The following is a 27546-nucleotide window of genomic DNA, read 5'->3' on the forward strand; positions in this document are numbered from 1 at the left end:
AGGGATAACTAACATCCCTTCTAGAAAGAGGGATTTTTGATCTGTGATTAATCTCCCTTGAATGTTAAATGAAAAGAGAAAGCTAGAAATAAATTATATGGGCTAGATCCCTACTTGCTTAGTATATAACTTTATGTGTAATTCATTTATGAATCGATCTCAGCTTTTCCATTTAATGTTTAGAACCAGATCTCTAGTGAGACAACCGGTAAGTAGTGATGAAGTTCAAACAAGACTGGGAAAGAGATGAAATGGTAGGAGAACCTTTTCCACTGCCAATAATATGTTTTTAAGCCTGTTATTATGGAAAATTTCAAATATATACAGAGGCAAACAGAGTAATAGAGTAATCTGCAGGTACCCTATATACTTTGTCCTCTGATTTTATTTTTGGAAAAGATCCCAGACATCATCATTTTTTGCTTAAATATTAAATACTTCACTGTGTATTTACAGAATATAACATTTTTTTAATTGAAATGTAGTTGATTCCTAACATTGTTAGTTTCAGGTATACAGCAAAGTGATTCAGTTATATTGTATTTTTCCAATTCTTTTCCATTTTAGGTTATTACAAGATATTGAATAAAATTCCCTAGGGCTTCCCAGGTGGTGCTAGTGGTAAAGAACTTGCCTGCCAGTGCAGGAGACAAAAGAGCTGCGGGTTTGATCCCTGGGTTGGGTAGATCTCGAGGGCATGGCAACCCACTTCAGTGTTGTTGCTTAGAGAATCCCACGGACAGAGGAGCCTGGCGGGCTCCATAGGGTCACAAAGAGTTGGATGTGACTGAAGCGACTTAGCATGCACACATGCACATACTATAAAGTAAATCCTTGTTTATTTTATATATATCAAAGTGTATGTATCTGTTAATCCCATACTCCTAATTTATCCCTCCTCCCATTTCCCCTTTAATAACTATAAGTTTGTTTTCTGTGTCTAAGAATACTTTCTTTTAAATTGAAAATACAGTTGATTTACATTATTGTGTTAGTTTTAGCTCTACAGCAAAGTGATTCAGTAACATATACATATTTTTTGGATTATTTATATCTGTTGATCCCATACCTTTAATTTGTCCTTCTCTGTCATCTGTGGTAACCGTAAGTTTGTTTTCTGTGTCTGTGAGTCTATTTCTGTTTTGTGTGTAGATATAGTTGTATTATTTTTTAGACTGTACATATAAGTGATCTCATATAATGTCTGTCTTTGTCTGACTCCCTCACTTAGTATGGCATTCTCTAGCTCCATCCATGGTGCTGCAAGTGGCAGTATTTCATTCTTTTTTGTGACTTCTTAAACCATTGTATCTTCTTAAAACCATCATCTGTTGATGGGTACTTGGGTTCTTTCCATGTCTTGGTTAATATAAATAGTGTTGCTGTGAACATTTGGGTGCATTTATCTTTTCAGATTAGAGTTTTCATCCTTTTTGGATTTATGCCCAGGAGTGAGATTGCTGGATCATGTGGTAACTCTATTTTTAGTTTTTTAAGAAACCTCCATACCGGTTTTCATTGTGGCTGTACCAATTTATATTCCCACGAACAGTGTAGAAGGATTTCCTTTTCTCCACATGCTCTCCAGACTTTTTGCTTTGATGGTGGCCGTTTTTAATTTGAATTTCTCAGTGATCAGTGATGTTGAGCATCTTTTCGTGATTTGTTGGCTATCTGTATGCCTTTTGAAGGAATGTCTGTTTAGGTCTTCTGTCCATCCTTTGATTTTTGTTGCTTTTATTTTTTATTTTTATTTTTTTGATACTGAGTTGTATGAGCTGTTTGTACATTTTGGATATTGACTGTCAATCAAATATTTTCTCCCAGTCTGTAGGCTGTGTTTCTGTTTTGTTGATAGTTTTCTTTACTGGAAAAAAATCTTTTAAGTTTGACTAGGTCCCGTTTATTTATTTTTGCTTTTATTTGTTTTCCCTTGGGAGACTGATCTAAGAAAATATTGCTATAATTTGAGACTATGAGACTATTTTGCCTATGTTTTCTTCCAGAAGTTTTATGGTATCATGTCTTATACTTATGTCTTTAAAACAATTTGAGGGATTTTGGGGGCTTGTTTGTTTATGGTGTGAGGGTGTGTGCTGACTTCACTGATTTACATGTAGCTGTCCAGCTTTCCTAGTGTCACTGGCTGAAAAGACCGTCTCTTCTCCGTTGTGTGTTCTTATCTCCTTTGTCAAGGATTAACTGACTGTAGGTATGTGGGTTTACTTCTGGGTTCTCTATCCTGTTCTTTTGGTCTGTGTGTCTATCTGTCATGTTTCTGTACAAATGCCATGCTGTTTTGATTACTGTAGCTTGGTAGTATTGTCCGAAGTCCCAAAGCACTCTGCAGATTTAATGCAATTCCTGTCAAGATGCCTATGACATTTTTCACAGAACTAGAACAAATAATACTAAAATTTCTATGGAACTACAAAAGGCCCAGAATTGCTAAAGCAGTCCTGCAGCCAGAGGACACCTAGAATACATAACTATTATGCCATTATTACACTCCCAAAGAAACTAACAGTAGTTCCTCGGTAGCATCAGATTTCAAATTTGCAGTTGCTTCGTAAATGTCATAATTTTTAAATTTATTTGACACAAGGGCCAGATAAAGTTCATGCACAGAGATTGGTTAGTGTGTCTTTGAAGTTTCTTTTAATCTATAGATTTCTTCTTTGTCTCTTAGATTTTTGCTGTATATTTATTGAATAACCAAAGTTATTTGTCTTCTCAAGTTTTCCATAGTCTGAATTTTGCTAGGAACATCTGCATGGTGAAGTTTGACCTATCTCTCTGTCTTCTGTATTCCCTGTAAATTGGTATTGGGTCTAGCAATGTGATCAGATTTGGTCTCAGGCCCTCATTCTATGCCTGAGACTTTCATAGGTAGCATAGTGGTCTTCCACCAGAAAGCACATAACATCTTTTTGTGATATTCACAGCATTTATACTTAATGTCTACCTTTATTAATTCACTAAGGGTTGTAGAATTAGCTGTAGTACTTTAATAAAGAGAAACTTCTCATCTACTGTTGGGCCACTTCCGTGTACCATCTGTATGAAAAAAGGCAAGGTGAGGAGGGTGCTTGCTTCTTTTGCTTCTTCTCCCTCTTACACAGTTTCACAGAGAGTTGGAGACTGTTGCTACCTTTATGGTGAACTTCTTAGAGTCACTTTGTTTTGTTTTGTTTTCTCAGAAAAATACTGTTTTTTGAGTCCCTTCCTAAAGTGAGCAAGTAGATAATAGAAGAGGGATTTGTACCCAGCAAGTGTAGTTGAAATTGACTGTGTCCCAGCTGTACTGATTGAACTGCCAGGCATAGTCCTTCTTGGGCCCCTCGGCACACATTTGAGTGCCTCTGATGGCAGTGGATATTGAAAGGTGGATAAAGGAGGACCAGAAGATAGAGAAGTGCTTGATTCTAATGTGTGTTGAAAAGGAGATGCAGGTCAGAAGCAACAGTTAGAACCAGACATGAAACAACAGACTGGTTAAAAATCTAGAAAGGAGTACATCAAGGCTGTATATTGTCACCCTGCTTATTTAACTTATATGCAGAGTACATCATGAGAAATGCCAGGCTAGGAGACTCACAAGCTGGAATCAGGATTGTTGGAAGGAATATCAGCAACCTCAGATATGCAGATGATACCACTCTAATGGCTGAAAGTGAAGAGGAACTAAAGAACCGCTTGATGAGGGTGAAAGAGGAGAGTGAAAAGGCTGGCTTAAAATTCAACATTCAAAGAATGAAGATCATGGCATCCTGTCTTATCATTTCATGGCAAGTCGATGGGAAAAGTGGGAACAGTGGCAGATGTTATTTTCTTGGGTTCCAGAATCACTGCGAATGGTGACTGCAGCCATGAAATTAAAAGACACTTGCTCCTTGGGTGAAAAGCTATGACCAACCTAGACAGCATATTAAAAAGCAGAGGCGTCACTTTGCTGACAAAGGTTCATATAGTCAAAGCTATGGTTTTTCTAGTAGTCATATACGGATGAGAGATTTGGACTGTAAAGAAGGCTGAGCAGTGAAGAATTGATGCTTTTGAACTGTGGTGTTGGAGAGGACTCTTGAGAGTCCCATGGACTACAGGGAGATCAAACCAGTCAATAGTAAATGAAATCAACCCTGAATATTCATTGGAAGAACTGATCCGGAAGCTCCAATACTTTGGCCACCTGATGCAAAGAGGCAAGTCATTGAAAAAGACCCTGATGCTGGGAAAGATTGAGCGCAAGAGGAGAAGGGGGCAAAGGAGGATGAGATTGTTGGATGGCATCACCAACTCAAAGGACATGAGTTTGAGTAAACTCCAGGAGATAGTGAAGGACAGCTTGGCATGCTGCAGTCCATGGGGTCACAGAGAGTCAGACTTGGCTTAGCGACCGAACAACGATAACCATTTCTTACAGGTTACTGCTTCTCTGGTCCCTCTGAAGGATGTTGGTGCAGACTTAATCATAATAAAAAGGCCCAGGAAAGATTCTCAAGACTCAAGTTCTGGCTTATAGGTAGTATGGGTATGGGAATGTTCTCTTGGAATCTCCTTATAATAAATCCATCTAGGTTTCTAGCTAGAGAGTTTGGGAGAGCAGAGTGGAGAGTGTCCCAAAATCAAGAATCTATATAGAAAGATACTAAGTCTGAAGCTTAAAGGTGATTGATGTCTACACTGAAATGAATGTCAGAGCATGTTTCATCGTAGACATGGGTTTTTCCTTGCTTTGTAATGTAACCTCTTGTTTCTCTTCTGTTTCAAACAATATGTTAGTTATCTATTGCTGCCTGACAAATTTAGCAGCTTAAATCAGCAACCATTTATTGTCTTTGTAGGTCAGGAATCCTGGTGCAGCTTAGCTGAGTGCCTCTGGTTCAGGGTCTCTCATAGGCTGCAGTCGCCATGTTGGCTGGGGCCACAGTCATTTCAAGATTTGATGATGGGAGGATCTGCTTCTAAACTCACCATATGACTGTTAGCAGGCCTGAGATGTCCAGGCTGTCGGCCAGTGGTATCATTTCTTGCCACCAAGGCCTCTGCAAAGAGCAGTTCATAGTGTAGTATCTGGCAATCCCTCAGAGAAGAACAAGAGAGGGTGTCCAGGATGGAAGCCACAGTTTTTGTAAACTTATCTTGAAAGTGACTTCTCATCATATCTATAGCAGTCTGTTCGCTAAAAGCCTTACACAAAATCTGGCCTACACTTAACCACAGGAGTAGTTCACAAGGTGGTGAATTCTAGAAGACAAGGCTCCTTACGGGTTGTGTTACATCCTCACTACCAGAAACAGTCAAAGTATTTAGATATCCTTAAAGACAGTATGCTTGCTTCAGCATAAGGAGTCATTCATTTCCTCCTGTAGATCAAAAGCAGCCCTTTGCCAAAATTTCCTTAAAAGTCTCCCACCTGCTCTCTTTATCTTGAGTCTTGGTCCCTCAACTCCATCCTCCTTATTGCAATCAGAAGAAGCTCTTAATCTCCAAGTGAGTCAGTTTCTCTGTGTGTGTGTGTCTCTCTCTCTCTCTCTCTCTCTCTCTCTCTCTCTCTCTCTCTCTCTCTAGGCACACACACACGTACACATTCTTTGTGACCTGTGCTTAGGGCCTCTGCCTCATCTGAGCTGCTGTGTGGCTGACCCTCCTCTTTTTTAAGGAGACACCTCTCTGTCGTTCACAGTCAGACAGCCCTTTACTCTACAATCCCGAGCTGAGTGCCCGCCACTCCTGTCTGCACACCTGCGCTCGTCACGGCACTGTGTGTTTACATGTTGAGCAACCTGTCCAGGCTCCATATGCAGCGAGGGTGGGGGTGTCTTACTCACTTACATTCCTACAGACTAGCATTGCACCAAGAAAGGACAGAAATGGTATGGACATAACAAGCAGAAGATGCTAAGAAGAGGTGGCAAGAATACACAGAAGAAGTGCACAAAAAAGACCTTCATGACCCAGATGACCACGATGGTGTGGTCACTCACCTAGAGCCAGACATCCTGGAGTGTGAAGTCTAGTGGGCCTTGGGAAGCATTTCATCACTCAATGGGGCTTTCTTCCAGCCAGTGTATATTTAGCTGAATATGGTTTCATGCCTTTTGATTTGGGAAAGAATATTACTCTTAGAATGTCTTCAGTGTTTGGTTTCTTCTACATTGTACTTTGTCTTTTACAACAGTTTTTTTTTTTTCCTCCTTCAGTCTTTCTAAAATTCTACTCAAGTTTATAGATAAAAATACTCATTTTGAGCAGTTATAAATGTTCACACTTTAATGGTATATTTAGCTATTTACCCTAAAGACAGTTCATTTGGAGTATCTTAGCATGAAGCTAGCTATATTTATCTATAATCTAAATTATACTGTCTATAATTTGCTTAATTTCTAGGGGTCAAGTACACGAATAGATCATGAAACAGCCAGTGTTTTGAGCTCTAGTAGCACACATTAAGCTCCTTGAAGGCTGACCAGTCATCTGGGAACCAAGGTAACGGATTATAGAGTCTTGTCGCTAGAACTCTGAGTGCTCTACTGAAACATTCTTCATGCTTCTTTTAATTTTGGCTTAAGTATTCTTTTGTTTCCATCATCGCAGTCTCTTAAAGAAATGACAGCCAGGTCTCTGCAAGCATCCTGAGGTGCAGCCCACAGCTGGCTCGCCCCCCTGAGCTCTCCCCTCCCCGTGACTTTCTGCCTGGCTGCCCTGGCTGCAGTGGTGCAGCCCTCCACTTCCCACCCTGCTGCACAGTGACCCTCAGGGTCCTCGCCAGCCTGCAGAGCTCTTCTTGGGCTTTCCTTCTTTACAGAGCGTTTTCTGACCCAGGGCCCTCGCGCCTGCCCATGCAGTCTGTGTCTGCCTCCTTTGAAGCACTACATTTGGAGCACGGGGACTATTTTTTAAACAGTATATTTTCCATTACATCTAAATACTTCCTTGTTTTCATAGCATATTCTACATACTCTTTCTTTACTTTAGTAATATAATGGCTCTGAGGAAAAGCATTACATAACTAATGTCGATATAAGAAATGAATTTTAGAGTAGCAGTGATATTATTAATATAAAACTTAATCCTTTTAGTAACTCACAATAGTTACTACCTGGGATCACTAATATGCCAGTAACTGCTAAGACTTGTACGTAAACTATCTCTGATCTTTTCCAAAACCCTTTGAATGTATTATTCTTGCCCCTCTTTTAAGTGAGAATACTAAAGCCAAAAAGATGGTAATTAAATTAGAATTCCACCCCAGTCTGTCCAACATGAGTAGTTTTTACTGTAAAGAAAACCTTTAATATATAAGAGTACTATTGCTTGAAAACTGGCAGCTTGAATACCATTTCCTTTTGGAGTGATTTTTGCATGATAATATTAAGACCTTACTACATTTTTGAATGCCAGCTACTGTCCTGTATACATGTGTGACTTTAGTTAATCTTCACAAAGAAAACCCTATTAGGTAAATTACTCCGTTTGGCAGCTGAGACAGCTGGACCTCAGAGAACTCTGGTAACCTGCTTGTGTCACACAGCTCACTTGCAAATAGTAGGACATTACCAGAAGAGTCTCAAGGTGGCTAAAGTTGCCCCTGGTTTGGAACCACTAATTTATAGATATGATGCATTTCTATAATAGCCTCAACTTTCACACAGTAGCTCTTGCTTTTAAAAAATGCGGTTGATCACAGGACAGGATGACTGGGTGCTATTTCCTGTTTCTGATCTGCTTCTGAGTAAATTCTTGGAATTTACAGGAAGGGAGTAATGATGCTTACCAGCTGCTTAAAAAAAAATTAAATAAGAATATTGACTTTGTATCTCTATATGATCAGGGATCATCCCTATATGATCCCTTTATGACAAAATACTTTTACATGTATAAGGGAGATATCATAATTTTAACAATATTATAATCTGGTGACGGTTAGCAATTGCTTAGAACCAGTACTTATTTAGTAAATAGTAATTGCTAAAAAACATTTTCTCTTTACTGATTATGGTTGTAGATTTTAAAAAGTAAAATTTTTAATTGTGTAAAGAATTTTAGATAAACCACATTTCTTGCTCTGTATGTGTTGGTAGGTGTGTGTGTGTGTGGTGGGTGGGGGAGATGTGAGAAAGAGAAAAATCAGTTGACTGTCTTTCATTATGATAACAGATTTTCACCCACTGATCCAGATAATAGCAGTTTAGGTATGCAAGAACCTACTGTCTCCTTATGACTATATACTACCACTACTAATATTTACTCATAAAGAAGATGGTGATAATGATTATAGCAATATGGATTTTGAAATAACGCTCATTACTTCATCCTGGAAAGAGATTTTTGTTTTTGTTTCTGTTTTTGTTTGAGTTACAGCTAATATCCCATTCATCACTTCATTGGTGTTGGCTTCTGGCTATTAAAGTCATAATTTTGTTTCTAAACTCATTTGGCCCACAGGTGGAAATGGTGTATTCATTGTTGTCAATGCTTGGTACTCATGATAAGGATGATATGTCGTGAACTTTGCTAGCTATGTCTAGCTCCCAAGACAGCTGTATATCCATGCGACAGTCTGGATGTCTTCCTCTCCTCATCCAGCTTTTACATGGCAATGACAAAGACTCTGTGTTGTTGAGCAATTCCTGGGGCGGTAAAGAGGCTCTGGCCAGGGCCAGTGCAGCACTCCACAACATCATTCACTCACAGCCTGATGACAAGAGAGGCAGGCGTGAAATCCGAGTCCTTCATCTTTTGGAACAGATACGAGCTTACTGTGAAACCTGTTGGGAGTGGCAAGAAGCCCATGAACAAGGCATGGACCAGGACAAAAATCCAAGTATGTTCCATATGGTGCATGTGACAAAGCAAATGTAAAAGTTTTTGAAATGAAAAGTTTTTTAATTAGGACGGTGTCTTTATGAATCAGAGTGGGAAATTCATATTAGCCACCTGCACCGCTCACATAGTTTAAAGCTTAATTTCTCTATTTCCCTAGGAAAAAAAGTTAGCAAAGGGAAATGTTGTGTGCACTACAGTACAACCAGAAAATAACAGAAAATCAAAGTAGACTTAAACAGTCATAGCATAGTTGATCTAGAAAGAACTTGAGCGATTATGTTCTCCTTCTCTTGAGATTAAGCTCAGGAAAGTGACTTTACGTAAGTTCCTTCAGCTGTGAGTGACCAAGCCATTCTCTTATATTTGCATATCGCTTTACTCAGTGGATGCAGAGCTGTGTTATATCTGTTATTTGATCCTTAGAACAGCCTTGTGAAGTAGGAAGAGAAGATATTATCATCTTCATTTTACAGATGAAGAGACTGAGGTTCAGAGAGGCCAAAAGACTTGCCTGTGGCTTCACAGGTAGTGGGTGGGGGATCCAGGGCCAGAGGCCAGACCCCCTGACCCTCAGCCCAGTGTCCTTCCCACTTCACTGCCTGTCTTCAGGCCTTGGGGCCCCAGCTGCTGGGGTGATCAGCCACCCAGCTCTTTTCTCAGGGAGAAACCCTCTCCCCCAGGAGCAGGGATCATGGGAGTTGGGACCCTTGAGGAGATAAGTTACTTCATTCCTATAGGAAGAACCAAAAGCAGTAAGTATATAAGGGAAGACCTCCTTTCACCTGGTAAGAACCCACACATAGACATACACACAGCAAAGGACTATCGAGTCAGTATCTTGATTGGGGGAGCAGGAGAAAGACTGATGATGAGAACTTGATCTATAAAGATTTAGTAGATTTCTCTTAGGGTTAGGTATAAAGGTGAATTTATTTAAAATTAAAAAATTTTCAACAGTAAGAATATAGCAGAAATGTCCTTTCTGTTTGTCCTAGGGCTAGGGAGAATTAATAAGTTGCTTTACTGGGAGAACATTATCTTTCTGGATTGTTTCCTTTGGCTGTCCACAATTATGTAATGACTTGTATTGTGTGCTCTTAATACCTGTTCTCAGACAAGTTAAATAGAATAAATACTATTACTTCTGAAAAATAGACTTGGTTTTTCAATTTTTATTTCAAGTAACAGTTTTGAAACTTTATGTATAGCACTAAATGTGTAAGTACATTTTCTTAGACACTTTTCCTTTAAATTTTTATTTACTATCTGGTGTCTATATAATAAACTTTCTCTACTAGAGTTGCACTAGGTTTCTCTATACATTTCTATACAGCCATGTGCCTTTCAGCTTTGAAAATATAAATTATAAATAAATAGTTTTATACCAAAATGTTTTTATTATTTCAAATAACCAGTATAATTTTTAAGTTATTAGTTGAATTATAGCATAAACCTACATGGGAGTTAGTCCAGCAGACTTGGTGAAAGGCTGGTGAGGGGTAAACATTTTTACAGAACCAAGGAAAGCCCTTTACCTGTATTTTCCTTTCCATGTGTATAGTAGTTATTCATCTCTTCAGCAAATACTTGTTGATTCACTAAGCTACCATGCATGAGAAGTATATCTGCAAACTCAGTATTTTTTAGGTATAATAAACATCACTACTTTGAGAAAACAAAGCATTATGGTTTATGTCAACTTTATTTTTCAGTGCCAGCTCCTGTTGAACATCAGATCTGTCCTGCTGTGTGTGTTCTAATGAAACTTTCATTTGATGAAGAGCATAGACATGCAATGAATGAACTCGGTAAGATAAAAATGTTTCTTAATGCCATAGAAGAATCCTGAAGATTTTTTGTCATTGTTGAATTAGGATATAAGGTCACTAACTTCTATTACCATCTGTTTCTTCCTTGTAGCAAGTGACTGGTTTCAAGAGAAGACAATGTCCTAAGTGACAGAAACTGCTACCCTTTTATAGCCTAACTTGGGTTTTTAAAATCTTAGCCAGAGATGGGCGAAAATAAATAAATAAATGGGCCACTCCTGCCAATATTGTCAAGGTAGACTCTGGGTGACAGTTGGTGGGAGGGTAATTTGAATCGTTTTGAGATGTGATGATGTGGAGCTTTGTAATTATTTTTGAACTCAGTCACTTCTGATGGACACAGGAAGGAATTATTATTAAGATTCTCATTTATCTTCATGGTCATCCGTACTTTACTGGATTTTCATGATAAGCAGTGTGTTTGGTATCTCTGAAACTCGTCAATAATGGAAAAAGCATTATTCTCTAATTTATGTTAGAAAGCATTCCATTAATTTTGGAAGGATTACTCTCAGTATGTATTCTCACATACTCTGAACCTTACAGAACCTGCCTCTGTGGCCCCCATTTTTCATGTGATGGTTTCTCTTTGGTTTCTAGGTTCATTTTGCACATGTGGTATTTGTAAGTTGCATCATGCTGAGCCATCTCATGTGAACCTGGATAGCTGTAGTCGTGCCACAAGCAAGAAGCACGCACTGAGTCTCCATCTTGGTGTAGCTGTGCCCTTGCTTTCTGTGCTGTTTATGTTACCTTTCATTCCAGGCCCCGCTTTGCATCTCTGCCACCCTTACCATTTTCATTCATCATTTATCTTAAAAGTGACAAAGTTGTGAGTTTCTTAAGACGCAGAGAACCTGAACGGCTGAGAATGAGTGCTGTCCCCTTGAGACCGTCATTTTGGGAGGCTGTGTGTACTTGGTCTCCGCCGGCCCCCAGCTGCACGTTTCTCCCCACAGGCCCTAGCCCACTTGATTCTCTTCCCTTACTCCCCAGGTTCCTGTCAAATTGAGTATGCACTTGTGAGTTCTCCCCTCCTCAATACAATCCAGCATTGGTGAAATTTCAAGTTTGGGTGGTTTTTTTGGTTTTTTTTAACACTCATAATAATGAGAAAAATAATGAACAAACAGGAAAACTAATCCAGTTTTAAGCTCCCACAAATGTTTTCTCTAAATGTCCCTGTGTTCCAATGAACTGTAGACTAGGACTGACCCACATTAATCATCTGAATTTCCAAGTGAAATCTAGACTCAGTATTTGTTCCTCTTCCTTCTTCAGGTAGGAAGGCTACCCGGGGCATTTCATCCCAGGAGCTATGGCAGGGGCTTTCAGGTGAGGAGCAGGATGGGGCCTATGGGGGTGTTACTGTGGGGATGTAGCCACAGGGGATTACCTTCTCACTCCTAGCCTCTGCCTTTGCGTTGGAGCCAAAGAAGAAACTAGGTGTGTAGACTGTGGATAGATACAGTCAGGTAGCACAAGGGATCTGACAGTGAGGGATAGGAGGAAAGAAGTCCCAAGTAGATGAAGAAAAATTCCTAAGCCCAGTCAGCTAGGACTGTCTTTTGTAGATGCAAGAAAATTCTACAACCATTAGGGTCATTTAAGTTTGCAACTATTAGTGTTGCAAGTTTTAGACTATAATACCAGGAATGTACACATTTATTAATTTCCAACTCTGTCCTAGAAACTGTGCTAGGCACTAGATAACAAAATGAAATCCAGTAAGTGGCCCAGGTGATTCTTATGGGACTAAAAATGCCAAAACTTCTTTCTTTCTGGCCTCTTAAAAAATACAAAGTCTTTTACACTAAATTTCATTCTGCTCAACAAAATAAATTATATGCTCTTATTCAAGTTATTTGCTTATATCCTTACCCGATTAATAGAGTCTCTGGTGCTAAATATTCAGTTTTTGTTTTACTAGATACAGAAACCTCCACCATAAACTCCTAGTTCTATTAAAACAGACACTGGCCCTGCCTATATTTCTAGATATTTTAAACAATTTTTACAATCTTTTTCTATTAAACATATTATAAGTGTTCCTTATAATCCACAGACACGAGACATAGTCGAACGAGCACCTCACACACTAAAGTTACAAATAAAAAGAACTTAAAGAAAGGGGAATACACAGGAACACTGCTGTCTTCCTTATCCAGAGCAGACTTTACTAGATTCCAACATAAGATATTTTCTCAACCCATCACTATTGTTAATACAGCTTTATTCGTTTTAAAGTTTTTAAACCTGCCACAGGGAAATATTTTAACCAGGGCAGAAAGGCATTTCGAGGAACTGAAGGACACGTCTCTTCCCCTGCCCATTTGGTACCAAGACGGGTTAATGAAACAATGGAAATCTGGGAAACTAATCTTACAGGGAAAAGGATATGCTTGTATTTCCCCAGGTGGATCCAACAAACTTTTTCCTCGGAAAATTCGACCCAAGGGGGCCCCCGACATTCAAAATGGAAACAACAAAAGCTCCAAGAGGAAGACGTTCCAATACAGGCCATGGCTGCGCTAAAGATCTCCAGAAAGCACCACCCTCAGTGACATCTGTAAGGCATAGTTCCGGCCAGGCAGAAAAGGAGAGCCGACCTCAACAGAAGTAGGTTGCCTTTGTTCAGGCAAGGAGGGGCGACAGTCGGCCTAACGACAAGGCTGAGCACCGAGAGGGATCAGGGAGGCTTCATACTTATAGGGAGGTTTGTGGAAGCAATAAGGGAAACGTCAATCAGGCGGGATATTTTAAGTATTCTTTTGTTGAGATGACACTCTATAGTTGGGCAGAGGGTGATAAGTCTTCTGGGCGGGTGTAGGGGGTGGTAGGTTTCCGGACAGGGGGTGATAAGTCCCAGATAGATGCAACTGGCCTGGAGCATCAGGATGGAACTAAAATTATGCTTTGTTTTCTCCAAAGTTAGATGATTCAGCAAGGGGCCTTTGAGACTGTTGCTCTCTTTTCTAGGCCCAAAAGACTCCTTCATTCCAGACCCTGAAATCATAAAAAAAAGGGGGGGGGGAGAAGGGCGCCTGATCTCTCTGGCTACTTCCTGCCGGATGGTGCGACGGTTTTGGGTCTGGAATGGAGGATCGTCCTAGGACCCACAGTCTCCTTTTTTCTGAGCTTGAGGTGAGGCTCTCGAGAAGAAGAAAACAGTCTTGACCTGATCTCAAGAGATGGCCCGAATCCGTTCTTGGAGAAACCTTTGAAAGAGATTAAAGAGACAGGGTCCAGATAAGAGGAATAGAATGATAAATACTAATGGCCCCAGAAAGGGAGCAGCCAAGGGAGGATCTGTGGGAACAGGTTTTGGGGAATGTAAAGGTTTTCTAACTCTTTCTGCGGCATTCAATTCTGTCTCTAAGTTCTCTGACTCGACCCTGGACTATCCCCGTTTCATTAGCAAAATAGCAGCAGTCCTCTCCTAGGAAAAGGCAGGTCCCTCCCTTTTCTGCAGTGAGAAGGTCCAGGGCTCGCCTATTTTGTAGGGCCACAGAAGCCAATGAGTTAATTTGTTTTGGGATTGAAACGAAGGACTCTACTACCTGCTCCATGTCTTCATTAAGTTCTTGGGACAGCTTGTAATAGAAATGGGCAGAGGTCGAGATGCCTCCCATCCTGGTGCCTTAGGGCTGCTGCTATCTATGCCAGTCCCAACCAGGAGGGGGGGGGGCGATGACAGCTCATCTTTTTCTGTGGGAAAGTTCCCCTTGGGGGGTAAACTCTTTGTTCTAGCTCTCCCTCTTCGAGGAATGTTAGGCCTGGGGTCAGGAAGACCAAGATGCAGGGTCCAGGGGGGTCTAAGGGGAGGCATGAATATGCATAGGTCCCACAGAGAATGAAGATTCCTGGATTGGTGCAATTGTTTGTGCTGTTCCAGAGAACCCAAGTGGAACAGAAGGAGGGAGTGGAGTTTGTAAGACCAGTGCAGTTGGGACTAGAGTAGTCAATACAGGTTAGGTTTGAAGAGGCTGAGAGTAAGGACATTGTCAGAGACTGGCCCAATGAGTTGTGTAGTTTTCTGTTGGGAAGGGGAAGTACAGTTGCCCTGTGACAGCCAGGTTGAGGGTAAGGGAATGGCTCTGTGTGGTGAGGGAGACAGTGACATGCATATCCAACACTGGGATGTGTGTGGTGTGTACTGGAAGAATTGAAAGGAAGAGTTGAGAAGGCGGGGAAGGTGTTGGTTGCCAGAGGTAGGTTTTAGGAGAGGCCGTAATTGGGAAAGGAGGTCTAGGTGTTTGTAAGGCTCAGGGGTCAACTGTAACCGGGAAATTATGTTCTTTGTAACTTGTTCTTGTTTCTTTTCCCGATTTTGATCTAGTACCCCACCCCCGTCTGAGTACCCCCAGTGGGTAATGGGATAGAAACATATGTTTCTTCCATTTGGCTTATGGCAGGTACTCATGAAACTCCCTCTCTTTTGTACTTTGACAGTGAGTAGGGATTTGGACTTCCCGCCCCTGAGGTTCATGTCATGGTGCATGGTTTTGGAGCTGTATTGTAACATGAGGAATGTACGTAGGAATAAATGTCTGAGCAGGGGCAGGGAGTAGCCAGGAGGCTGGGGAGTGCAGCAAGGATAAGGAGCAGGGGAGTCATGGGGCTGTTAGTTAGACAGTACAGAGGAAATAGCACCCTAGGAGTAGAACCCAGCTAGCAATGTAGGCGATACCCACGGAAAGATGAAGAATAGGTGGCCAGTCCTGAGGGGAGACAGTTACTAGGCCTACAGCAAGGATTAAGATTAGGAGTGCAGCTATAGTTAGAGAGACAGGGAGAGGTCAGTCAGGGTGAGGGGCAGAAGGCCCCAAGTTGGTGGTGATTTGAATCTGAGGAGGAACAGTGCTCATTAGGATGTAGAATGATGTAGAGAATGAGAGTAAAGAAATCAATTTCGTCTGGAGTCAGGTTGTAGAAGGTTCCCTGGAGCCACAGTTGAGACACCAGTGCAGTCAGGTCTTTGAAGGAAGTTCCTGTTGGGGCGCTGATCCAGAGGTCTTGTAGTAGTTGGGTCAGGAGCAGTTGTAGGTTGAAGAGAGTCCAGGTCATTCAGTGTCCTCTCCGATAGTTGGCAGGGGTTGTCGCTGGGTGAATTTTAAGGAGGTGGGTGCTGTGCGGGAGACCTGATAGGTGTCATTTAAGGAGGGCAGCGCAGGATTGGAGGTGACCCATTTTAGACGAGAGAGGTGTACCCAGGAGGCGACCTTTTTGAGTTTAGCTGCAGTTGGGGCAAGGAGGATGACTTTGAATGGTCCCTGCCACTGTGGGGTTAGGTCACCCTGGGGATGATCAGACAGATAGACCATGTCCCCAATTTGTAAAGGGGGCAGGGAGGCTTGGGGGTCAGGGGCAGGCAGATTGTGACTGATGTATTTCCAGAGGGCATTGCGGAGTTGCGTCAGCAGAGGGGGGAGTGTAGGAAGCTTGGTATGGGAGGAGGCTCAGGGGGGAGTCCAGGAGGGAGCATGGGCCTTCCATACATCACCTCAAAGGGGCTCAGCCCCAGGGGCTTTCTGGGCAAAGCCTGTATTCTGAGGAAAACAATTGGTAAAAGTTTACTCCAATTCAGATGTACCTCGAGGGTTAGTTTGGTAAGGGTTTTTTTGATTGTTCTACTCATCCTTTCTACCTTTCCTGAGGACCGGGGAGGGTATGGAATGTGAAATTTCCAGGGTGTCTGTAAGAATTGAGGAAGTTGTTGGGTGCCCTTGGATGTAAATTCTGGGCCATTATCAGACTGTAGGGATGAAGGCAGGCCAAACCTGGGGATAATTTCTGTGAGGAGGATTTGGGCCACTGTGTGGGCTCTTTTGTCTGTAGTGGAAAATGCTTCTACCCATCCCGAAAAGGTGTCCCGCAGTAGGCTCCGAGGACCGCGGCCCCGGGCCAAAGCGACACACCTCCGGAGCCACGTGACCCTGAGTAGCAAACGGGATGGTGGGGGGCGGTGGGGGGGGAGCGGTGCGGCGCCGCTCGCTGCCCCACCCAGCTCCCGCAGGCTCGCAAGGCCGCTCAGGTTCCCAGAAGCGCCCCGGGCCGGGCCAGGCGGGTGCTGGCTGGGGGTGGCGGTGTGCGGGGCTGGGGCGGCGTCGGCTGCTCTCCGAGCTGCAGGGCCTGGCCGGCCGGAGTCCAGTCACGGGTCGTGCGGCTGGCTCAAGTGCAGCGCGCGCCCCCCGTGGAGAGCTGCGGTTCAAGGCCCGACCATCAGGTCAGAACAAAAAGGGAGGTGCAATGCAGAGGGCTCTTAGGGCGCCTGGCAGCTGCCTCGGTCTAAGGACATACCACCCTGAACGTGCCCTGTCTCCTCTGATCTGGGAAGCTGAGCAGGTTCGGGCCTGGTTAGTACTTGGATGGGAGACCGCCTAGTAGTTAGACAGTTTTTTGATTTTTCTGAATGCTTACTTCAGAAAGTTAGAATTGGATGACTGTAAACAATAAAACGAATAATATTTTCATAATGTTAAGAATACAGAGTTGGATATTCTTTTTCCTGTTCTACCACAGCTAACTGGAAGTCAGTTGTAGTAAGTGTATATATATATATATATATATATATGTATGTATAATTTTTCTTCTTCTCTATATGAATTTGCAAAGAGGTTTCTCTTAAAATACTGTGTTAATGTGCTATACATTTACCCCAGACTCTGTCTTCAAGTTGGTTCTGCCTAAGACTCATATTCAGACTTGACAAACTGGTATGTTTACTCATGCAAATGTTCTCTTAAGTTATGTGAATGAAAGTGTATTTGCTAGAAAACCTGCCTTTCTTCAAGATTCATGTCAATCATTTTGTGGCCGGAGACAACTCACCCGGTGCTTAGGTTTTCGCAGAGTACATGTTGTAGGTGAGGGGCCTGGTGCTATTCTCTTCAGTTTTGAGACATTTCCTTTCTCTAATTAACAGACTGCTGGTAGTTATATGACATCTGGCCAAAGACTAGCAGGGGGACACTTTCCGCCCCCTTCTGATGCCTATGTCAGAGGCTTTCTCTATCTCCTTTATACTTTAATAAAACCTTATTACGAATAAGTCTCGATTTGAGAACACATTACCAACATATACTGGTTTCCAAATAACTTTTCTAAAATACTGTAGAAAAATTTCATATCATTATCCTTCTGGTAAGCTGTGAAATTTCTTCAAAAACACTAGATTTATTATTTCTCGCATTATCAACTCACAGCCTATACCACAAGCTGAGGTTTTTTTATATAAATGGGACTAAAAAACGCCGAAGCTTCTTTCTGGTCTGTTGAAAAATACAAGTCTTTTACACTAAATTTCATTCTGCTCAATGAAATAAATTATATGCTCTTATTCAAGTTATTTGCCTATATCCTTACCCCATTAATATAGTCTCTGATTCTAAATATTGAGTTTTTGTATTCCTAGATACAGAAACCTCCACCATAAACTCCTAGTTCTGTTAAAACAGACACTGGCCCTGCCTATATTTCTAGATACTTTAAACAATTTTTGCAGTATTTTTCTATTAAGAAAAAACGCCTCAGGGTGGTCCTCTCTCAGGGTCCTTGCCCCTGAGCCTGGGGGCCAGCGAGGGGCTCCACACTCCCAGGCCAAGGCAGAACCACATGCACACGTCTGTTCCTGCCCCCTGCACCGTCAGAGAGCTCGGGTGAGCCAGAGTCTGTCAGGCAGCTCCTGGGCAAGCCCAGCAGCACCGCCTGTTGCCGGGAGCCAACACATGAGACCCTACCCCTAAAAAGGCCATAGGGGAGAAATCCTGACAGGCAAGGCGAATCAGGTTTTCAGGGGTTTCGAAAAAGTCAGCTCACGAAACCCTACCCCTAACAAGGCCATGAGGGAGAAAACCTGACGGGCAAGACGAATCAGGTTTTCAGGGGTTTTCGAAAAGGCTAGTTCACAAGATCCCACCCATGACAAGGTCACGAGGAGAAAGCCTGACAGGCAAGGCAGATCAGGTTTTCAGGAATTTTGAAAAGCTGCCCCCGGCTCTAACCTTAAAGATGATATCTGTCTTTCTGATGCCTGCCTCAATGGACTACTCCCTAATTTCTCTGACACAGACAGGAAGGCCTTCCCCAATCTCTTCCCAAATAAGAATCAATTTAGAACTTTAATCAATAAGTTTCCCAGGTGGTAGTTTTTTATGAGATTATTCAGGGTGAAAGGAGTGTTTTAATTCAAACACCTCTGCTGGTAGTTTTGTTAGCCAAATGCATTTATGCGCTTGGTACTAATATGCATGATTGCTTATAATATCCTAATCATAAAATAGCATGAAGAACCTGATTCTATAAAAGCCCTAATAGACATAGAGCCCTTTTAAGGGGTAAAGGAGTCCTATTAGAAAACATAAGAAAATTATTCTATAGGTGGTTATTGGGTTGTGATTTGCTTGCTGTGTTTTGCTTGCTGTATTTTTGCCTTTAATGTGCTAAGGTTGTGTTATAAAAACCATTGTTAATATAGTTAAAGATCTAGACAAATAAGAACTTAGCCCTAGTGTGGTAACAATGAGACAGTTGTTAATTGTTAGCCAGGAATACTAGGCAGAAGCTGCCTCACTGAAGCCGCAGAGTCTGTATGGGGTAAACTTCTTAGATAAACGCAACTGACAACTTTTGCAGTAAGATTAATTTTTGTATTAAGAAGAATATAATTCTACTCTGTACTGTTTCCCTATGACCCTGTTACCTTTCAGTTAAGGTCACCATAAAAACGGAAAATAGGTTTACAATCACTTGACCTGCATAAAATGTTAATAGCCTCAAGGCCAGAAGATCATGTGCTAAAAATTACTATAGCATTAGAAAGCAAAAAAATCCTGCTTTTCCTAAAATTCAAAATGATGTAATGCTAATCCTGTGAAATCATGAGTAAACATCTTGTACCTTAAAAACATTCTGTGAAAGGGTATAAAACCGGTTGTCAGAAAGTAAAACACAGACTTGGGCCTATCAAGGCTAGTCTCACGTCTCTCTCTCTCTCTCGCCGACGCCGTTCATCCTGAGGGTACCCACTGGATCATGTCGAGGCTGGATCCCGGCAAGTGGCACCACGAACAGGGAACCCGAAGGTAAGCCCCCCCCACATTGTTCAGTTTTCAGGACGGCTAGGACCCCACTAGGGTGCTGCAGGGCCCCCTGCATAAGATAGGTAGGGTGAGGAAAGTGGGTAGGCTTTAGGTTTCTTCTTTAAAACCCTACTAGGGCGCTACAGGCCCCCCTACATAAGAAAGGTAGGGTAAGAAAAGTGGGTACGTTTCAGTTTCCTTCTTCTCTAAATTAAGCCTCTTCCTTTTTTCTCTTTTTTTCTTCTTCTAATTAGCAACAAAAATGGGTAACAGTGAGTTAAAAGAAAGACAACTTTTTATTGGAATCATAATGCAACTTCTTAACTACAGAGGAATTAAAGTTAAAAAGACCAGTGTTCAGTCCTTTTCCCCCTTTGTCCAAGAGCAATGTCCTTGTTTTCCAGAAGACAGCAGTTCTCCTGGGTTCCCTTACCCTCCTGCCCTCCACCCCGGTGCTCTTTCCAATGAGATCTCTTGCTTTCTCAGCACATGTGTCTCCTCCGACAATTCATTTATAAGAGCTCAGTTACGGGCCCTAGAAGGGGTCCCCTTCCTGCAACTGGTGGGAACTCTTCTTCCCTGAGACTGACATCCTGACCACTCAGGGTACTCAGAGGCCAGCTTGCCTGCCAATGGACCAGACCCAGCGGCCGCAACTGGGACCCTTTTGTCCCTGGTCTCCTCCTGACACAGACAACTGGCCAGAGTGGCCCCGACTAGTAAGGAACAAGAGACTTTATTGACCTCTTTCCCCTTCCCTCTGTCTGTCCTCTCCTTAGCCCTTCCTATCCCTCCCGTTTTTCTAATCCCCCAGTAATTTGGTCGAAGGGCCTCAGCTTGAGCTGAGGATTGGAGACTGATCACCTCCTCTTGGCAGAGAACTCGAATTCCGGTAGGGCCGAGTTCCAGTCCTCCCTTCTCTGGATGCCTGGGTACCTGCAGGTGGCAGGAGACGTCTGTAAGGCCACCCTTTTTGCCCCCCCCTTTCCCGCCTCCTCCTCCTTCTCCTTTTCCTTTCCTCCTTAAAATCTTTGAAGACATCTGAAGTTCTGTGTCTATCTAGAAGGTTTTCTGAGAGACTGTATTCTTGTATTTAAGGGAGTGTCTGATGAGGACTGCCAGGTTTATATGTGTGTGTTTTAACTCTGTGTTCTGTGTTGTGATTTATGATGGCTATTTTGCTTTTTGTTAGAACTTGATTTTCTTTCCCTGTGCCTTGAGACCAGGGAACACTTATCTAGACCATCTCTAACTCCTGAGACTGAGAGAAAAAGGGGAAAAGCCTTTAAAAATTTTTATTTATTTCAACTTTTTTATAAACTAGTAAATTTTATATTATAATATCTAATTCATCACCAAACTTAAAATATGAAGCTAGATCTCGCACTGTGTCTGTCTAAATATGTCTTGGTATATCTTTGTCTTTGGGTAGTATTTTTTAGGTTAATTTGTAAAAGAGCTCTATTTAATTGGCTTAAAAAAAAAAGGTAAGTGCTTACAAATCAAATAATTCTAAATTAAACAATAAATTCCAGGTTCAGGTAAACTAAAAAATATTCAATATTAAATACCTGATATTAATGTTTGTTTGTTGACCTATCTAATATAGACATGTCTTAGAGTAATTAACATCTAGTAAAATATTTTCATTATGCCTAGGTTTATTATAAGTTAAATGTTGTTATACTGTAATATCTGTTACAAGTTTGTCAGCAAGGAAAGTACCTCAAGTAAGAAACTTAAAAAAAAAGAAGGTAAGTGAGATATGAGCTTTTAAACTTTATTAAGATTAAAAATATCTGTCTAAAACAGTTTCTCTAGGTTTTGGTAACCTAAATTTCTAAAGTTGTGCTAAACTAATAGCAGAAGTTTATTAAATAGCTTGGTCATTTCCAAATAAGATTCTGAAACATTCATTACTGAATACTAACTTACAGAGAAACTAAAGATTTTAGACTATTAATAAATAATGTTTGATGCCATCCTGAGATGTTCATTAGAAATTTTTTAGAAATTATCACTGGTATTTATGTTCACCAATCTATAGAGTGCTAATATAAAGGTAAATTCTTGGTTGCTTAAAGAAAGTAGGATGTGTGTGTTCAGTAAAAAAGGTATAAAAAATAAAGTTACATTTTATGAAGGGAAAAGAAAGTAAGTCTGACTTACAGGTGGCTGTTTCAGGATGGGAGAACAAAGTAATGGGTACAAAAAGTGTTAAGAAGGCTTGATGGAAAGTACACTCCAAGGGAAGAGTTTTGTGCATAAATACAAGTTTTCTTGAGATGTTGAACTGCCTTTGATAATGGATTTTAAGTTTCTTTACCTCTAAAGTGGTCTGTTCTATGTTTACCTTTAAAATCTTTTTTACTTTGGCTAAGTAAATATATTATTTCACAGTGATCTATATGATTCTACCTGACAGAGTACTATAAACCCTTTTGATATTTATTGACAAAACTGCCTAAATAACTTGACTTCTAGCTGACTTTGGGATGCTTCAGAGGGCCCCTGAGACATCCCAAAGAGCTATTAAACTACCTGAGTTCATTTGACCTGTTAAATTGCATGGGAATTACTGTTGGAGGAGTGATAAATCTTCAGGTTATATTGTATGGTTGATGTTACTTATATAGATATCCTAGAAATTATGTGAAATTCATGAAAATCTGATATGTCCTGGTAAAATATTGTCAGTTATAATTTTAGCTATCACGTTAAAGTGTTAGAAGTCACAGCAATGACCAGGCTACAATTTAATTAGATTTTAAACATGCCTTGTATGGTTTCACTCTCATGCCTTTTAAAAAAATACTGCTAGTTCTTCAAGATTTATAAAAAGACTTTTCTAAGATTAACTAAAAAAATTTGTTTGTTTGCTATCCAGTAAATTGGTAACAGACTGGAATTTAGTCTACTCTCTATGTCAAGAGAAAAAAGTTTTCTTAGAATGAATCTTTCAATAAATAAGTGTTATTTAAGATTATGGTACATATAAAAGCTCATTCTGCTTCTACCAAAAATAACCCCTCACTGTTAGACTTGTGCTATCTTAATGTCTTAAAACTGACAACGCCCCTGCTTACACTTCTAAACCTTTTCAAGCTTGAATATTGGGGCAACGACATTAAACCCATTCATACCCTTCGTCCCTTCACAGAACTCATCAGAGCAACCCCAAGCAGTGCAGGACTGGACCTCTGTTCCACCGTCACAACAATACTAACACCTGACTCCACCGCTGTGAAAGTTCCCACTGGTGTTCATGGCCCTTTGCCTAGAGAAACGATGGGACTATTAATAGGCAGGAGCCCCACATCCTTACATGGGATCACAGTGATTCCAGAAGTCATAGACTCAGACTATACTGGTGAAATTCAAATAATGGTGTCTCCCCCCACTAAGACTATTCAAATCTATAAAGGACAGAAAATAGCTCAGTTGCTGATGCTACCTTGTCATGCTGACACAAGAAAAGCAGCTTCAGCTGCCAAGTGTTGGGACAGGGGGTCTGATTCAAGTGATTATGCCTTTTGGGTTACACAAGTTACTCAAAAAAGACCTATGAAGACAATTCTAGTTAATGGTAAAAAGGTGACTGGCCTGCTAGACGCGGGAGCAGACGTTTCCTGTATTGCGGGCAGTGACTGGCCCAGTGCTTGGCCAACTCAAACCACAGCTAATGAGTTGGTTGGCATTGGTAGAGCACCTTCAGTGACAAAGAGCTCACAAATTTTACTTTGGTATGTAGATAAAGACTGCCAGGGACATTTTCAACCTTATGTAATTCCTTCATTGGGAGAGATATTTTTGCTCAGATGGGAGTTTTGCTGTATTGCCCAGATGAAGAGGTGGCTGCACAGATGTCGCAGATAAGTTATAATCCTTTTATGGGTCTGAGTAAAGATCAAGAGAGACAAATTGAGCCAGTTGTCCCAAAAATAAGAAGAGACAGACAAGGCTTAAGATATCCAAATTTATAAGAGAGGCCATTGTTCTCGCTGCTGACCCCATAGTCTGGAAATCTCCTGATCCGGTGTGGGTGGAACAATGGCCCTTAAATTCAGAAAAACTTTCAGCAGCACGACAGTTAGTGAGAGAACAATTAAAGGCTGGACATATAGAGTCTTCAAATAGTCCATGGAACATGCCAGTTTTTGTAATTAAAAAAAAATCGGGGAAATGGAGACTCTTGCAAGATCTAAGAGCAATAAATGCCACTATGTAAGATATGGGAGCCTTACAGCCTGGCCTTCCCTCCCCTGTGGCTGTTCCCCAAGGCTACAATGTTATAGTGATTGATCTTCAAGATTGCTTCTTTACTATTCCCTTAGACCCTCAAGATAAAAAGAGATTTGCCTTTAGTCTTCCCTCAGAAAATTTTAGACAACCTCATCAGAGATTTCAATGGAAGGTTCTTCCCCAGGGTATGAAAAATAGTCCCACATTGTGTCAAAAGTTTGTGGACGCTGCCCTACAAGGTATCAGGGAGAAACATCGGGATGTCTATCTAGTCCACTATATGGATGATATATTGCTAGCACACCCGGATAGGGTTTATTTACAGTAAGTTTTGATTAAATTGCAAGAGACTTTGAATCGCTGGGGCCTAAAGGTGGCCCCTGAAAAAATCCAAGTGAATATGCCTATAACATATGTGAGAAGAATCCTAAATAATGAAACAGTTACTCATGTACCTTTGCAGCTTAGAAAAGATAATTTGGTTACTTTAGATGATTATCAAAAGTTGTTAGGGGATATAAATTGGATTCGGCCCTTTTTAAAGTTGACTACTTCTGATCTTAAGCCTTTCTTTGACATTCTTCAAGGGGATCCAGACCCCACCTCTGCTAGAATGCTGACACCTGCAGCCAGGGAAGCCTTAATGAAGGTAGAAGAAGCTTTAGATAAAAATTATATTAAGAGACTTGATTATAGTATGGCATGGCAATTTATAGTGTTGCCCACAGCTGTGGCCCCTACAGGGGTGCTTTGGCAAGAGGGTCCCCTAGAATGGTTGCATTTACCTGTCACGGCCAAAAAGGTTGTGGCCTGTTATCCAGGACTAGTGGCTACTTTAATAATTAAAGGGAGACATAGAAGCATTGAAATGTTTGGAAAAGAACCATCTGAAATCATAGTGCCTTATAATAAAGAGCAACTAAATGCCCTTCTATCATTAAATGAAGACTGGCCGATTGTCATTGGTAATTATCCAGGACAAATTTTACACCATTTACTTGCTAGTCCTTTATTAAATTTCCTCTCACGACATCCGGTGATATTTCAAGAAAGGTGTCAAGTTTCCCCTATCGAGGGGGCAATGTTGGTGTTTACAGATGGGTCTTCTAATGGAAAGGCTGCTATTGTCACCCAGACTTCAAAAAGGGTTTTAAATACTGGGGAAACATCAGCCCAGAAAGCAGAATTAACAGCCGTGATAGAGGCGTTCAAAGAGTTTTTAGACCAGGCTTTTAATTTATTTTCTGACTCACAGTATGTAGTTAGGTTGTTCCCTCAAATTGAAACGGCTGTTTTACCGGAAAATAAAACCACAATTTTTATATTGTTATCTACCCTTCAACAGCAAATTTGGAAAAGGTCAAAACAATTCTATGTTGGACATATAAGAGCTCATTCTAATTTACCTGGACCCCTCCATACGTTTAACCAAGAGGCAGATTTGCTAACCCGAACCATAGTGGCCAGTGATTTTGAAGATGCTAAAGCCTCACATGCTATGCATCATCAAAATGCAACTGCCCTTCAATACCAGTTCCACATTCCTAGGGAATCTGCACTCGAGATTGTTAGAACATGTCAACTTTGCCCTACTTCAGTTCCCGCTTTGCTTTTTGGGGTAAATCCCCGTGGCTTACTACCTAATGTGCTTTGGCAGATGGATGTAACACATGTTCCTTCTTTTGGAAAACTATCCTTTGTGTATGTTACTGTAGATACCTTCTCCCATGTCATTGTGGCTACTGCCAGAATGGGAGAAGCCTATAAAGATGTAGTTCAACATCTTTTTGCCTGTTTTTCCTATTTAGGAATGCCAAAATCAATTAAGACAGACAATGCTCCAGTTTATACATCTAAGTCCCTTAAAAATTTCTGTGCCCAATTCGGTATATCCCACTCTACAGGAATTCCTTACAATCCCCAGGGACAAGCAATTGTAGAAAGGGCACATCAGACACTTAAAACACAAATTTCTAAATTACAAGAAGGGCAGTTCAAATACAGTTCTCCACACCACGTTTTGCAGCACGCCCTCTTTGTGCTCAATAACCTTAACGCTGATCAAGCCGGTTTAACAGCTATGTTCCGTCACTGGAACCCAGAACAAAAAGATATGAAACCTTTAGTAAAGTGGAAAGACCTCCTTTCCGGACTATGGAAGGGACCTGATCCCTTGCTAACCAGTGGGCGAGGGTATGCTTGTATTTTCCCACAGGGTGCTGACTCGCCAATTTAGATCCCAGACAGACTGATTTGCCATGTCGAAGTCCCCCAGACCTCCGGTTCCCTCGCAGCCTCAGCCACAAAAGAGGAAGAGCACTCCTCTGCCCTCGCCTCGGTCACTCACCCGGGAAGTCCAGCAGACTTGGAAATGACCGGCAACAGAGATCCCGGAGGAACCAACGGCGGATCCACCCACTAAACAGATGTCATGGCTTTGCATGAAAGATGGCGCCCAACCTCCTACTCCTTCACGTCGCAGAAGACCACCAGGACGTCCTGCGCGGACAACTCAACAAGCCTCCATACCCACATGGGGACAAATTAAGTCACTCTGTCATCAAGCACAGGGAATAGCTTCCCTGCAGGGATCTTCAGCCTCTCCCGAAAGGGTTTTTATTGCTATGCTTGCTTTACTGTCTTCTCAGGCAAGTGCTACCTCCTCTACTTCAGAAAAATACTGGGCATATTTCCCTGGTCCCCTGACCTTCCAAGTAGTTACTTGGAACAGCGACCCTATACGGGTCAACACAGACCAGCCTCATCTCTTGGGAGGATCCTATAGTTCTTATGATAAAGATCATTATCCCATCAATTTTAAGTATACTTTTAGGGGATTAACAGATGACCTTCCCCTTTGCTTTAACTTCCCCCATAGTCATACAAGTGATCTCATCACTCCCTCTAAGGAGGGACGTGTTGGAGCCTCCAAAACAATTCTGACAGATTCTCCAGCATCAAAATTTTCAGACAATACAGGAGATCGGCTGGTTTGGATATTACAGGCTCATATGCCTGGGGTCCTTGACCCCTATAAATCTTTGTTCCTTAATGCTCCACCAAAATATCCAAATTGTATTGATGTTGCTCCGTCAGATGTCATATGGAAAACTATAGACAACCGCCTGGGATACCCAGTATGGAAATCTTGTACTTATAATTCAAACATAGATTATAGAATACCGGGAGGTGGAAACTATTCGGTACAAGACTGGAGCAATCCAAATCCAAGTCAGAATCTAGGAGCTGTCAGTAGGCTTAGCAATTAAAATAATGATTCCCTCCCTTGGCCATTGGTGCCCAGCAGATGGCATTATAATCAATTTGTTCCCCCCATGTTGTCCTATACAACTAAGGGTAAAACTTTTTGACAGCCAGAAATTTGGAGAGCCCTTGCTGCCACCTCCATTGTTACTTTAACTCGACCAGAAAACAATTCCACCTATTCTGTGCTGGCTTGTTTACCCTCCCCTTAGGTTTTTTTGTTTACTAATGATTCAAAAAGACTTCATATACAAATGAATCATTCAGGTGGACCAAATATAGTCTACTGTGAACAATGCATG

At 41.4% G+C, this 27546-nt stretch overlaps 2 long non-coding RNA genes across 10 annotated transcripts in view; both read left to right on the plus strand.

The window, feature by feature from the left end:
- The window catches only part of LOC136165534 (uncharacterized), a 1046218-nt gene that overhangs the window by 189617 nt on the left and 829055 nt on the right, over positions 1 to 27546 (plus strand). The window contains exon 2 of one of the 9 annotated variants that reach the window (XR_010662564.1): positions 6391 to 6489. The exons of the other annotated variants lie outside the window; for them this stretch is intronic. This is a non-coding gene — a long non-coding RNA (uncharacterized lncRNA). The remainder of the gene's footprint in view (positions 1 to 6390; positions 6490 to 27546) is intronic. 9 annotated transcript variants of the gene reach the window in all.
- Positions 17642 to 27542, plus strand: LOC136165529 (uncharacterized). Its single transcript, XR_010662549.1, has 2 exons — positions 17642 to 19741; positions 26196 to 27542. It is a non-coding gene; the product is annotated as an uncharacterized lncRNA (long non-coding RNA).

Source organism: Muntiacus reevesi, chromosome 3 (genome assembly GCF_963930625.1).
Source record: "Muntiacus reevesi chromosome 3, mMunRee1.1, whole genome shotgun sequence".
Lineage (NCBI taxonomy): Eukaryota > Metazoa > Chordata > Mammalia > Artiodactyla > Cervidae > Muntiacus > Muntiacus reevesi.